We start from the raw sequence: 13,035 nt of genomic DNA, 5'->3' as shown, positions 1-13,035 counted from the left end.
CAAGCTCTTTGTAGGGCCCCTTGTGTTGTATATAGATGGGTGGGGGTCAGGAGGGGTGCCTGAGGGTGGGGGGGGGGGGAGGAGTTGGTGGGGTGTCTGCGGCACCATCAATAGCCGCAAATGTATTGCTGACGGGCACATCTGTCAATGACGTTGTGAACTGACGGCGGGGTGCCGTTTTGCGCGGCACCTGGAAACCTTCCGCGTCAGTAACGGCTTTTCTCTTCTCGGTCATCGAACGTTCGGCAGGCTGAGTGGCCTCAGAGTCGGAGGACGAGGCTAACTGCCGCTTCCGACGCTCGGCGACCGGGCGCCGATGGTCGTCATCAAACTCCATCACGCTCCCGACATCGCTGTCGGCGGGCGCGGCAGCCATGTTGGGGAAGAGGAGGGCCGAAACTGAACACTGTCGACCTGCTGGCCCCCCTCCTCTGCGGCATCACGGAGGGCGATCAGTTGTCCTTGCAACCCCTCTTGTATGTCTGCGTCGGACATCATTGACGACGCGAGGTCTTCTTGTGGTGCCAGAAGCTGTTGTGGGACGCATACAGCGTCCTGTATGTCCGGCATGTCGAGTGGTGGTCTGGTGTGGGGGGAGGGGGGGGGGGGGGGAAGCGGGATCTAGAGCGCGGCGCACGCGAGTTTGTCCCACGTGAAGGGGGCCCTGATGCGCAGACAATGAAGCTGCGACCGGGAGTGGCAGGGGAGGGACAGATGACTGTGGATGTGATGGTTGTGGTGGTGATGGTGGAGGTGCACATGGTGGTTATCGGCAATGTGACATCACCGGCTGCGGCAGTCTTCGTCCTTTTTGAAGTCCCAGCGGTGTCCGTAGTCGTGTGCGTAGTCGTTGTAAGGGAGGGGGAGGGGGGGGGGGGAGCGGATGGGGCCGCCGACGAAGCAAGCTCCGCCTGACGGATTCGCCACACCCGTCGCATCAGAACGCACATCCTTCACCCGCGGCATCCCAGCTCCACACTCAGGAGTATTTTGTATTAAGTAGTTCAGAGATGAAGATTACCAAGTAACATGTGCTAGTGAACTTCCATAGAGTTCTAACTTTGATGATACGTTGATGACGATAGATGAAACTACATCACGTATCTCCGCGAGCACTATTCTGTTCGCACAGGAAAACATAGAAAGCGCAGATAACATGATTTTTGACGACACTTTATCGTCGCCCATCACACGAAATCCAAATGTCAATTTACAAAATACAGTCGCTAACAACCAAAGTACATTAGATAGCAACCAAAACAGCGCAGTTGCCGCTATACTTAAAAAAAACTCGATAGCTTGAGCGTAGGGAAAAAAAATACAAACACCAATAACGTCAATTTGCGTGCAGACATAAATACAAAATTTGAAAGTTTGTCGCAAAACTTTGCCATAGTCACACAAGACATAAACAAAATCTAGTTTTAAAAGATTTTAAGGATACAGTCACACAACAGATCAGTGATTTGAGAAAGATTTTTCGCTAGAGATGAGTGTAACATTCAAAGACACAGAAAAACAGCTAAAGCAAGATGTACTTTCCGAAGTAAACAATGACATTACGGAAATAAAACAGACATTAGACATTTTTAATGAGCAGAATGATACAATAGAGCAGCAAATAAAAGCGATGAAAGACACATACACGAACCTGGAAGCTACACACACACACAATTAATTTCCACAGTAAAGAACATCTCTACCGTAGTAGACAAACTGCACAAGGATTACGAAAATATACCAGCAGCAATAGATGAACTCACTTTAAAAGTAGCATCACTTGAAATCGAATCAGTCTTTGCCAAAATGAAAGAGACAACGTTAATGAAAATTTATCTGACGTAATTTCACAACCTGATGCAGGTACTTTAGACTAAAACAGTACCGCAGTGGAGAAGGTAGTGAAGGAATGTAAATTAATCATGATGTAGTTGAAAGGGTTATTCAACAAAAGTAAAATGACATTGTCGACAAAGTGAACACCAATTTGCGCGCTACAGAGCACAGGATACGCAACTACTTAGGTGAAACTGATATAGAGACACCAGTTGTACACATAAACAAAGTGTCAGCCACAGCAAACCAAAGTAATGTATGCACAGAAATCATTGCAAAGCCTACAAACAATGCCAGTAGTAACGACAGAACGCAGAGTGTAAGTTTACGGGGCGTAACACCAGAACCAGTACCTACGAGAAGTGAAAATAATTGACAGCTATGTAAACACAGCACAAAATGCAAACAGCTTATCCACTACAATTGCTACCGGAGGTCTATTAAGACACCGTCAATTTCCAACATTTACGAGTGAAGGTGAGAAGATGCGTTTATTAGTGCTTTTTGACATCTGTTTCCTAGAAATTGGACGGAAGCACAAAAGATCAGGTTTGTTGTTGTGTACACGCAAGGCGATGTACTTTTGTGGGGGACCGAACTAGCTGAGCGTTGTACCACACACAATTTGAACGGCCATTTCTTGACGAATACTGGTCAGAAACCGTACAGGAGAGACAGGCGAGAGGTTTTTAACCCCGCCCCTTTTAATAGCAAATATGGTAGCTTGCGAAGATATTTTGAGAAGTATCTCAACAAAACACGTTACTGGGCGAATCGTATTTCTCACGTGGATGTTTTAAAAATTTTAAAAAGTCTTTTTCCATCACACAATCGTGAAAAATTAATTACTACACCCGAGCACAATACAGAATATTTTCTATCCATTTTATATTCAGTCGACTTAATATGTGAAGAGAAAGTAGTAACAAATGGGCGCCAGACAGCCAAACACAATAACAACGTAACTTGAATGGTCAATACAAAAAGCCAGACACGAACACACAGCAAAGCTGGTGCGCGCAACCGCAATGATACATTAACCGTGGAAATGGATACGGGAATGGAAACGGTAGGAATAAGAGATTTAAACAAAACTCTCCGTATAACAGGAATGGTTACCATTCACAAGCTAATTTACATCCCTCCTCTGAAAATTATGCACCGCGTGTAAATAAAAACAGTCAGCCGTACCAGTGGCCGGCGCGCGGCAACAACAATAACGTATAACTCGCCGCACCGCAGCCAACCTTTGCGCAGCAAAATCGCAATATGGCAACATTTTACAACAGCCATATGAACACACGAGGAAGCATGTCGCGAACTGTAAATGATACACACTGGAGAAACAATCACACAGTACAACTGACAGAAATTGTCCCGCACCCAGGTAGATCAGACTACCTCGCAGGAAAACCAGAATCGGTCGTAGTTGAGTCCCATACTATAGACCTAGTAAGCGACGGGGGCAAATCAAATTTTCAAACATGTCTCGTACAATTCGATGAACAAGGAGACATAAAGAACGACCTATACCAAAATAAACTAAAATCGGCGAAAAATACGCTAGAAGAAAAAGTGCAAGCAATAATCAGAGTGAAAATTTTTGGTATAGACACACAGTTAATACTTGATACAGGGTCCACGACTAATTTAATGTCTGACGGAATACATTTCCTGTTCTGCCAGTGCAAAACTGCTGAGTACAAACCGCTACAGGCGACAAAACCAAATTAGTAAACCACCAATCTCTTATCACCGTGTACATTGAACAGTTCTGTGTGCAGTGTAATTTTTTAATATTAGACAAACTTATAGTCAACTGCTTGATAGGTATGGACACATTTAGAACCTACAAAACTCAAATAGACATAGGTAATTGCAAGTGCCATTTCTTTGTGAAGGACCAAAGATTTGCCATCAGCCTGATTACCACACTGAAAAGGTATGACAAAGTAAACCCAGAACTCCATGTCACTGTAGAGTATTCATTTCCCACCGTGTATATTGTGAACAAATGTGATAACGAACACGAGAACGACAGTGAAGTTAACCAGGGATTACTAGAACAAAAATTGAACGAATCAAATATTCTAGATGCTACATAACGACAAGAGCTTTCTGACTTACTTCTTAAATACGCAAGTGTTTTTAATAAGAATCCAGGAATTATCAAAGATTATGAACATAAACTTATTGTCTATCCTCACCAATCATTTTGTGTTATGTCTTACCCTATACTGTGGGCAAAGCGTGAAGCAATTAAGCAGGAAATCTATAGAATGTGCGAATGGGGAATCATACAGCCATTATTTTCTCCATATTGCAGCCCAATACTACCATTCAGCAAACCTGATGGATCAGTACGACTAGTTTTAGATGCTAGAGGCACAAACAAATTCCTAGTACCAGATAATTTAGATGAACAATTGCCAAAATTTCATAGCACCAAATATTTCAGCACCCTTGACCATAAAAAATCTTACTGGCAAATTAAGTTACATAAGGAGAGTAGAAAATACACAGCATTTGTCTGCAATGGCAGAAGTTATGAATTTCAAGTTCTACCCTTTGGCTTAAACATTAGCGCAGGCGTATTTATACCAGCCTTGGACAAGGTCTTTGGACCTGAATTGCTCAGTAAAGTTACCATGTATGTTGACTATATGTTAATAGCCACATCAACTTGGGCAGAACACATCAGTATAATGGAAAAGGTTTATCACATATTTACAATGTTTGGAGTAACAGAAAATCTAAAGAAATCTAACTTTGGCGGAGAACAAGTGAAATTTTTAGAACATGTCGTATCAGAACAGGGTATATTACCAGACCCAAAGAAACTAGATGCCATACGTAATTGGCCACTCCTGAGGAACAGAAAACAATTGAAAACATCTAGGACTAATTTCCTTTTTACGAAATTTTATACCACAGCAGCTTATGAATAGCGATGCCTTACTTAACCTGTTGAGAAAGAATAAGCCCTGGTTATGTGATGAGAGATGCCAGGAGGATTTCGCCAAAATTAAAAATGCATTAATATCAGCAAACATTTTGAGTCATCCTGTCATGTCCAAAGACTTTTATTTAAGCACGGGCGCCTCGTCTCAAGGACATGGGGGCATGTTTGTTTCCGATACAAGAAGAAGGAAAAACAGTACCCAAAGTCATCAGCTTTGTCAGCAGAACTTTATCAGAGGCAGAAAGATCATATTCCGTATCAGAACTGGAAAGTTGAGCAGTAATTTGGGCGTTTAAGAAATCTGAGTATTTTCTTCGTGGTAAAAACACTAAAGTCTATTGTGATCACCAGTCATTCTCTTTTCTCTTAACATGTAAATTGTTACACCGAAGACTAGCGTGGTGGTGTTTGTACCTGCAGGAATTCAATTTTGAAACAATATAAATAAAGGGCAGTCAGAATGTTATTGCAGATGCGTTATCAAGATTACCGCAGGAACTTGACGAGTCCAGTGAACTGTCTGAACACGATTCAGAAATCCGTACATTATTGATGCAAAATAGTACACAAAAATCAGACTGCAAAAAATGGGAATAATTCAACAGCAAGACAACAGGTGGAAAAAGGTAATACAAAATCTTAACCGGAAGGCAAACCACAAGGTAAGTAAATGGTATCAGTTATACAAAGCCGTTTTGTTCAACCGGAGCACGAAAGTTCTAACCATTGATGTGTATGCCTTCCAGAGGAATATATTGACGAATTTATCAAACACACACACGAAGTATGGGGACACTACGGAGTAACAAAATGTACAAACAAGATTTCCAAACTTTGTTACTTTCCTAATTTACGACCACGTGTTTCGCAAATATTGAAAAAGTGAGCTATTTGCCAAACAGCAAAACCATCCAATATGTCAAAGTTTACAGAACTACACCCCATACTAACCAAAGCTCCACTGGAAATGGTTTCTCTGGATATCGCAGGGCCATATCCTAGAGCAAAAGGTGGTGTCAAGTACATAATAGCTCTTTATGATATTTTCACAAAATACATCAAACTTTAAGCTATCAAAACCACTACAGCCAGTAGCATCATAAGGAGAATTGAAGAGGATTATTTACGAAGAGTAGGGAAACCCAAAGTCATATTAACAGACAATGCGGCCTATTTCGGAGGAAGAAAATGGAAACAATCCATGAGCACACAGGACATTAAATACATCTTGGTAAGTTTGTTCCACGCAGAAGCAAGTCCCGTGGAGATGGTGTTTAAAGAATTCAATAGATTTATAAAGACTTACGCTCATAATAAACAATGACGGTGGATTGAATACGTGACTACATTTATGCAAATAGTAAACAATCTCCCCCACTCTTCCACAGGTTTCACTCCTAATGAACTTACGTTTAACATAAAAGCAAACTGACGAATGGGAATCATCCGTGTCAAAATTACCTACTAAAGAGTTAACTTTACGGGATACAATCAAACAAGCAGTAATTACACTAGAGAATAGAGCAGAATACAGAAAGAGAATATACAACAAAAAGTTAAAACGAGTTACACAATTTTTTCGAAGAGCAACGAGTTGTCTTGTGAACACATCCCAAATCGACAAATATCGGTAAGATGAACAAAAAATGGCAGTTACTATACTCAGGGCCCTATATTATTGCAAAAACGCCTTATCCTGGAACTTACAGGTTGGTATATGAAAGAACAGGAAAAGACAAAGGTCTCCGCCCCCACAAAGACTTAAAAGCTTTTCACGAGCAGTTTTCTTGTCGTAAAATATATTTATAAGTAATGTCATAGTTCTATAAGTAGGAAATTTTATTGTGTGTATTTTAAATAAAATGTGTATAAACTCAAGTAATTTTCTTGTTTTGTAAGCAAAGACAAACATTTGTTTGGGAGGACGTGGAAAAGCACAGCTTCTCACGAAGCGAGATGCAAACTGGAGCACTGTACGACTCAGCTGTGCGCGCTCAACAATGCATGTTTACGTCAGTACTAGGGAAGAGACATTGACCTTGAGCAAGCGCAACAGCCTAACTCACAGCGCAAGCAAATAGAAACGCAAAGCTGTACAAGTATTAAGTCCAATTTCAAAATAAATAATAACACGTAACAACTATATTTACTATCAGGGAACGAAGGAATATAATATTGCATTTGTATCAACATGCGAAGTTGCGTCAATACTAAAATATATACATTGTAACTAGGATTAAAAGACATCATTACAACGAACACATTCAGGACGTGTTAGCTAACAAAAGGATGAGATACTGTCGGGGATGTCAAAGTAACTTTCTTTGCAGGGTAAATGAATTAAAGAATACAAATGCAAGTAGGTAAATATACAAACAAATAAGAATGAAATATGAAAATCGTCTGCCAACGAATGTGATGACCGAGTAAATGTGTGGCATATGAGCTACGAAACACTATTAGTTTTTAAGTTAGTTATAAGTTTTTTTTATATTGCAGGGACCAGTGCATCAACACGGCGCAGAAGAAGAGATTTATGACGGGTGTCATAGCTACCAAATGAAAAAACGGGCCTCACCTCAAGGAAATGATTTAATTATTCGTATGTCTAAGTGTATAGTTTGGTCATCAAGCAAATGAAGAATAAGAATACACATCGTCGCAGTGCAACTACAATACATTTACCTGGACCTACTGACTACAAAGTGAACATAAGCACGGAGTCATGTGACCTCAAATAAAACTAATCAACTCATATCGCGTCACATTCCAATATAAACAACGACATTTAGGCATAATCGTAAAGAGGTAAGCATGACGTAATGCAAAAACTTTTGTGTTGCGAACACAAAAAGCTACACTTAAACAATTATAAGCAACACAATGGTATATAGTACATGAGTCGTTGATACGTTTCGGTTCCATGAAAAGGGAGTTCCCTGATAAGTGATTTGAGAAAGGACGAATAGCATTTCGTTGGTAATCCATAAACCAGTAGAATATTAATTCCTTATACCCTCCCCAATGCAGGAGTCTGCGCCAAAGCGTAGTTAGGCCAGCAACGCGTAATGTAAAAATTCTGATGTAAATGTATTGCCCTATTTCTCAAAAGGAAAATATTGAACTCGCATAACTGATGTATGCATGACTGGAAAATAAAATTTGGCTGCATTAAATTAACATATTGTATCACGATGTAAATAAGTTACTTGTGTTTACGTACAAAGAAATTTTTTTGAAGTTAACAAACAAACTGTAGAAACCAGTAACTGTAAATGGAGAAGCAATTTGTAATGTTTTAGTATTTTAGAATTTTCTACGTTTGATACAAATACGGGTGGAGTGTCAGCCTTAAATGTAAGATATTGTTATGTCAAAAATTTTATGTGAATTTCATATGTATATCGAGCGATATGTAAAAGATGACCTTGAAAAATAAACAGAAAGGAAAAAAACCTCAAGGACTAAAAACAACTCTCATGCCAAAGTGAACGACGAAATTGACAGTGGTATCCAAACACGTGTGCAATAGTGCAACGAATCAGTTATGGTAATCTCATGTTACGCAATGTCTGATACATTAATCAGCAAACTACAATTGTGCAATTGACGTCTGGTGTTGATGTGCGGTATTCACCCCACTGAAAATGTGGATACGTTGGAGAAGATCCTTCCCGGGCCATATGGAAGGTGAATTAACTGCCGCAGCATCGGTTTTTGAAGAGTAAACGCACATGCATCGCACTTGCGTTGGAAAACCACCCCACAACGACCTATACGACGGATAGTACGCCACTCAGAGTGAAAATGACACAAGCGGGGATGACCGTACCCAATAATATGTGGAACATTTAAAGGTTATTGCGCAGTCAAAAAACATATTTAGCACGCATGTGCACAGAGACTAGCAATGTTAGCAAAGAGACGAGTAACCGCTCTTGGAGCGCCCTCACGTAAATACTTGGTAAATTACCATTCCATATGTAAGTCATCTATTTCCTGTAAGATAATGTGTAAGCAAGACAAGCTGGCATACCCAACCCAAAAATACAAAGAGAAATACGCCGACAAATAAAGGTCATTGTACTCCATTTGGCACAAATTAAATAAGCACTCATCAGTGGTTCTGTAGGCTATGCAGTAGAGATAGGAAGATTGTGGAACAGGAGGGGAAAATTGCTGCCCTTCAGGCTGAGTTAGATGAGGCTAGGCGAGAACTGAGCAGGTTAAGGGGGGAGAAGGATAAACAGGGGTGGGAAGTGGCAACAGGCATGAGGAACAGGCCAAGAAATTCTTCTGAGAGCTTTGTTATTAATGTACAAAATAGGTTTGACCTGTTGCCTCAGTCAGAAACTGATGAGCCTCTCACAGAAGTACATGTAGACAGGGCTCAACAAGCTTTCAGCAGCAAATTGATTAAGAATGTAGGGAAGTCTGCAAAGAGAAAGAAAGTCTTGTTGCTAGGTAGTTCGCATGCTAGGGGTGTGGGCCAACTTCTGCAGGATGAATTAGGGTTGGATTACCAGGTCACAAGTTTTTTCAAACCTAGTGCTGAACTTGGGCAGGTTACAGAGGATTTAGGTTTACTATGTAAAGGTTTTACTAAGGAAGACACCGTGGTTATTGTGGGTGGGCCGGGCAACAGTATTGACAGAGATCCGGGGTACAGCATAAAGTGTGACCTGGCAAAGATTGCATCGGCATCGAATCATACCAGTGTTGGGTTTGTGTTGGTTCTGGAGCGCCACGACCGACCTCATTTGACCTCTTCTGTCAGGAGAGTTAATTTGGAGTTGGAACGACTACTTGGATCTGGTGCAGGGTCACACATTGGTGTGGTTCCTGTTGATTCACTCTGTAGGTGGGACTATACTAGACATGGCCTACACCTCAACAGGAAAGGGAAGGGTAAACTGGCTGGGCTGATAGCAGGAAATTTAAAGGGGGGAGGAACTACATCTCATGGTGGAAACTCTTTTTTAGTGTAAGATCAGTGTCCAGTGGGAAACTCAGCCAGGTAAGTACTAAAGATGTTAAAAAAGTTCAAGATACTCACAAAAGTAAAGTGAAAATTAATGTTAGTATATTTCATCAAAATATTGGGGGATTGAAGAATAAAAGTACTGAAGATGTTAAAAAAGTTCAAGATACTCACAAAAGTAAAGTGAAAAATACTGTTAGTATATTTCATCAAAATATTGGGGGATTGAAGAATAAAATTGATGAGCTTCTGCTTTGTTTAGAAGATATAGAAACCAAGAATGTAATAGATATACTATGCCTGTCTGAGCATCACATTGTCACTGATATGCAAAAGGTTAGCATCAATGGGTACAAATTAGCTGCACATGTAAGTAGAGATAATATGATGAGAGGAGGAGTTGCCATATATGTCAAAAGCTTCCACAGTGCAAAAAATTTAGAAACTAAAAAATTTTGTGTAGAGCAACATATGGAAGCATGTGCCACTGAACTTAAACTAAATGATGGCACTTTCATAATTGTAACAGTGTATAGGTCCCCCTCAGGGAATTTCCAGCTATTCCTAGAAAACTTGGATGCTTTGTTGTGCTATCTGTCAGACAGGGGGAAGCAAATTATCATTTGTGAGGATTTCAATGTTGTTTCCCTGAAAGAGTGTAATATGAAGAATGACCTGTTAGTATTACTCAGTTCTTTCAATTTGAGCTCCGTCATTGATTTTCCTACTCGGATAACAAAGAACAGCAGTACATTGATAGATAACTTTTTTATACACCAAGGTAAGTTTAAGGACATAAATGCTTATCCTGTTGGGAATGGTCTTTCAGATCATAGTGCACAGCTTGTTACAGTACATGACATAGCTCCATGCAGTATAATAAATCAGACTTTCAAAGCAGTGCGTTCAATTAAAAATATAAATATTGCAAACTTTAGGGAAAGCCTACAGCAGCTAGACTGGGATGAAGTGTATAAGGAACCCGATGCAAACTTGAAATATAACTTATTTCACAATACATTTTTAAGGGTATTTGAAAATTGTTTTCCCAAGAAAATAGTTAAACATAATTCCAAGAAAACATATAAAAAACCTTGGCTAACTAAAGGAATAAGAATATCTTGCAACCGTAAAAGAGAATTGTATCTAACAGCAAGAGGGAGTACTGACCCCGAAATTGTTCAATATTATAAAAACTATTGTGCGGTACTAAGAAAAGTTATTAAAAAGTCCAGAAGCATGTGTATCATGTCTGAGATCAGTAACTCCGATAATAAAATTAAAGCAATTTGGAATATTATTGAAAGGGAAACAGGGCAACCAAGAGCACAGGAAGACTTTAGTGCAATAAAACTGAATGACAAGTGCACTAACAAACAATCAGAAATTGAAAATATTTTGAATAATCATTTTTTAAATGTTGTGGAGAAAATAGGATCTAGATCTTCACTAGAAGAGGCAAGGCTATTAATAGAAGAGGCCATACCTGCGCAGTTTGAAACAACTGTAATTCCACCAACCTCTCCCTCTGAAATCAGTAAAATAATAAACTCACTGAAAAGTAAAAGCTCTTACGGAATTGATGGCATTTCCAGCAAAGTACTTAAAGCTTGTTCCCCACAGATAAGTAGGATTCTCAGCCACGTATGTAATAGCTCTTTGGAGCAGGGTGTTTTCCCTGATAGACTGAAATATGCCATTGTAAAACCATTGCATAAAAAGGGGGATACGTCAGATGTCAACAACTACCACCCAATCTCTCTTCTGACAGCTCTATCAAAAATTTTTGAGAAAGTAATGTATTCAAGAGTAGCCTCCCATATATGTAAAAATAAAGTACTAACAAAATGTCAGTTTGGTTTTCAGAAAGGCTTTTCAACAGAAAATGCTATATATGCTTTCACTGATCAAATATTAAATGCTCTGAATAACCGAACATCACCCATTGGTATTTTTTGTGATCTCTCAAAGGCCTTTGATTGTGTAAATCATGGAATTCTTTTAGATAAGCTAAATCATTATGGTTTGAGTGGGGCAGTGCACAAATGGTTTAATTCATACTTAACTGGAAGAATGCAGAAAGTTGAAATAAGTGGTTCGTGTAATGTGAAAACAACAGCTGATTCCTCAAACTGGGGTGCTATCAAGCACGGGGTCCCACAGGGTTCGGTCTTAGGTCCTTTACTGTTCTTGATATACATTAATGACTTACCATTCCACATTGATGAAGATGCAAAGTTAGTTCTTTTTGCTGATGATACAAGTATAGTAATAACATCCAAAAACCAAGAACTAAGTGATGTAATTGTAAATGATGTTTTTCACAAAATTATTAAGTGGTTCTCAGCAAATGGACTCTCTTTAAATTTTGATAAAACACAGTATATACAGTTCCGTACAGTAAATGGCACAACTCCAGTAATAAATATAGAATTTGAACAGAAGTCTGTAGCTAAGGTAGAATTTTCAAAATTTTTAGGTGTGTCCATTGATGAGAGGTTAAACTGGAAGCAACACATTGATGGTCTGCTGAAACGTCTGAGTTCAGCTACGTATGCTATTAGGGTTATTGCAAATTTTGGTGATAAGAATCTCAGTAAATTAGCTTACTATGCCTACTTTCATTCACTGCTTTCGTATGGCATCATATTCTGGGGTAATTCATCGTTGAGTAGAAAAGTATTCATTGCACAAAAACGTGTAATCAGAATAATTGCTGGAGCCCACCCACGGTCATCCTGCAGACATCTATTTAAGGATCTAGGGATCCTCACAGTAACCTCACAGTATATATATTCCCTTATGAAATTTGTTGATAATAATCCAACCCAATTCAAAAGTAATAGCAGTGTGCATACCTATAACACCAGGAGAAAGGATGATCTTCACTATGCAGGGTTAAAACTGACTTTGGCACAGAAAGGGGTAAATTATGCTGCCACAAAAGTCTTTGGGCACCTACCAAACAGCATCAAAAGCCTGACAGATAGCCAACTAACATTTAAAAATAAATTAAAAGAATTTCTAGATGACAACTCCTTCTACTCATTGGCTGAATTTTTAGATATAAACTAAGTAAAAAAAAACTTAATCATTAGTGTCATGCAATATTTTGTGTAATGTAATTTCTTGTACAGACATCTTTTATTAACCTGACACGTTCCACATCATTACGAAGTGTCGTATTCATGATCTATGGAACAAGTATTAATCTAATCTAATCTAATCTAAAGTATATACAAAACACTATGGGCCT

The sequence above is a fragment of the Schistocerca gregaria genome, chromosome 2 (assembly GCF_023897955.1).
Source record: "Schistocerca gregaria isolate iqSchGreg1 chromosome 2, iqSchGreg1.2, whole genome shotgun sequence".
Lineage (NCBI taxonomy): Eukaryota > Metazoa > Arthropoda > Insecta > Orthoptera > Acrididae > Schistocerca > Schistocerca gregaria.
This window is presented reverse-complemented; position numbering follows the sequence as displayed.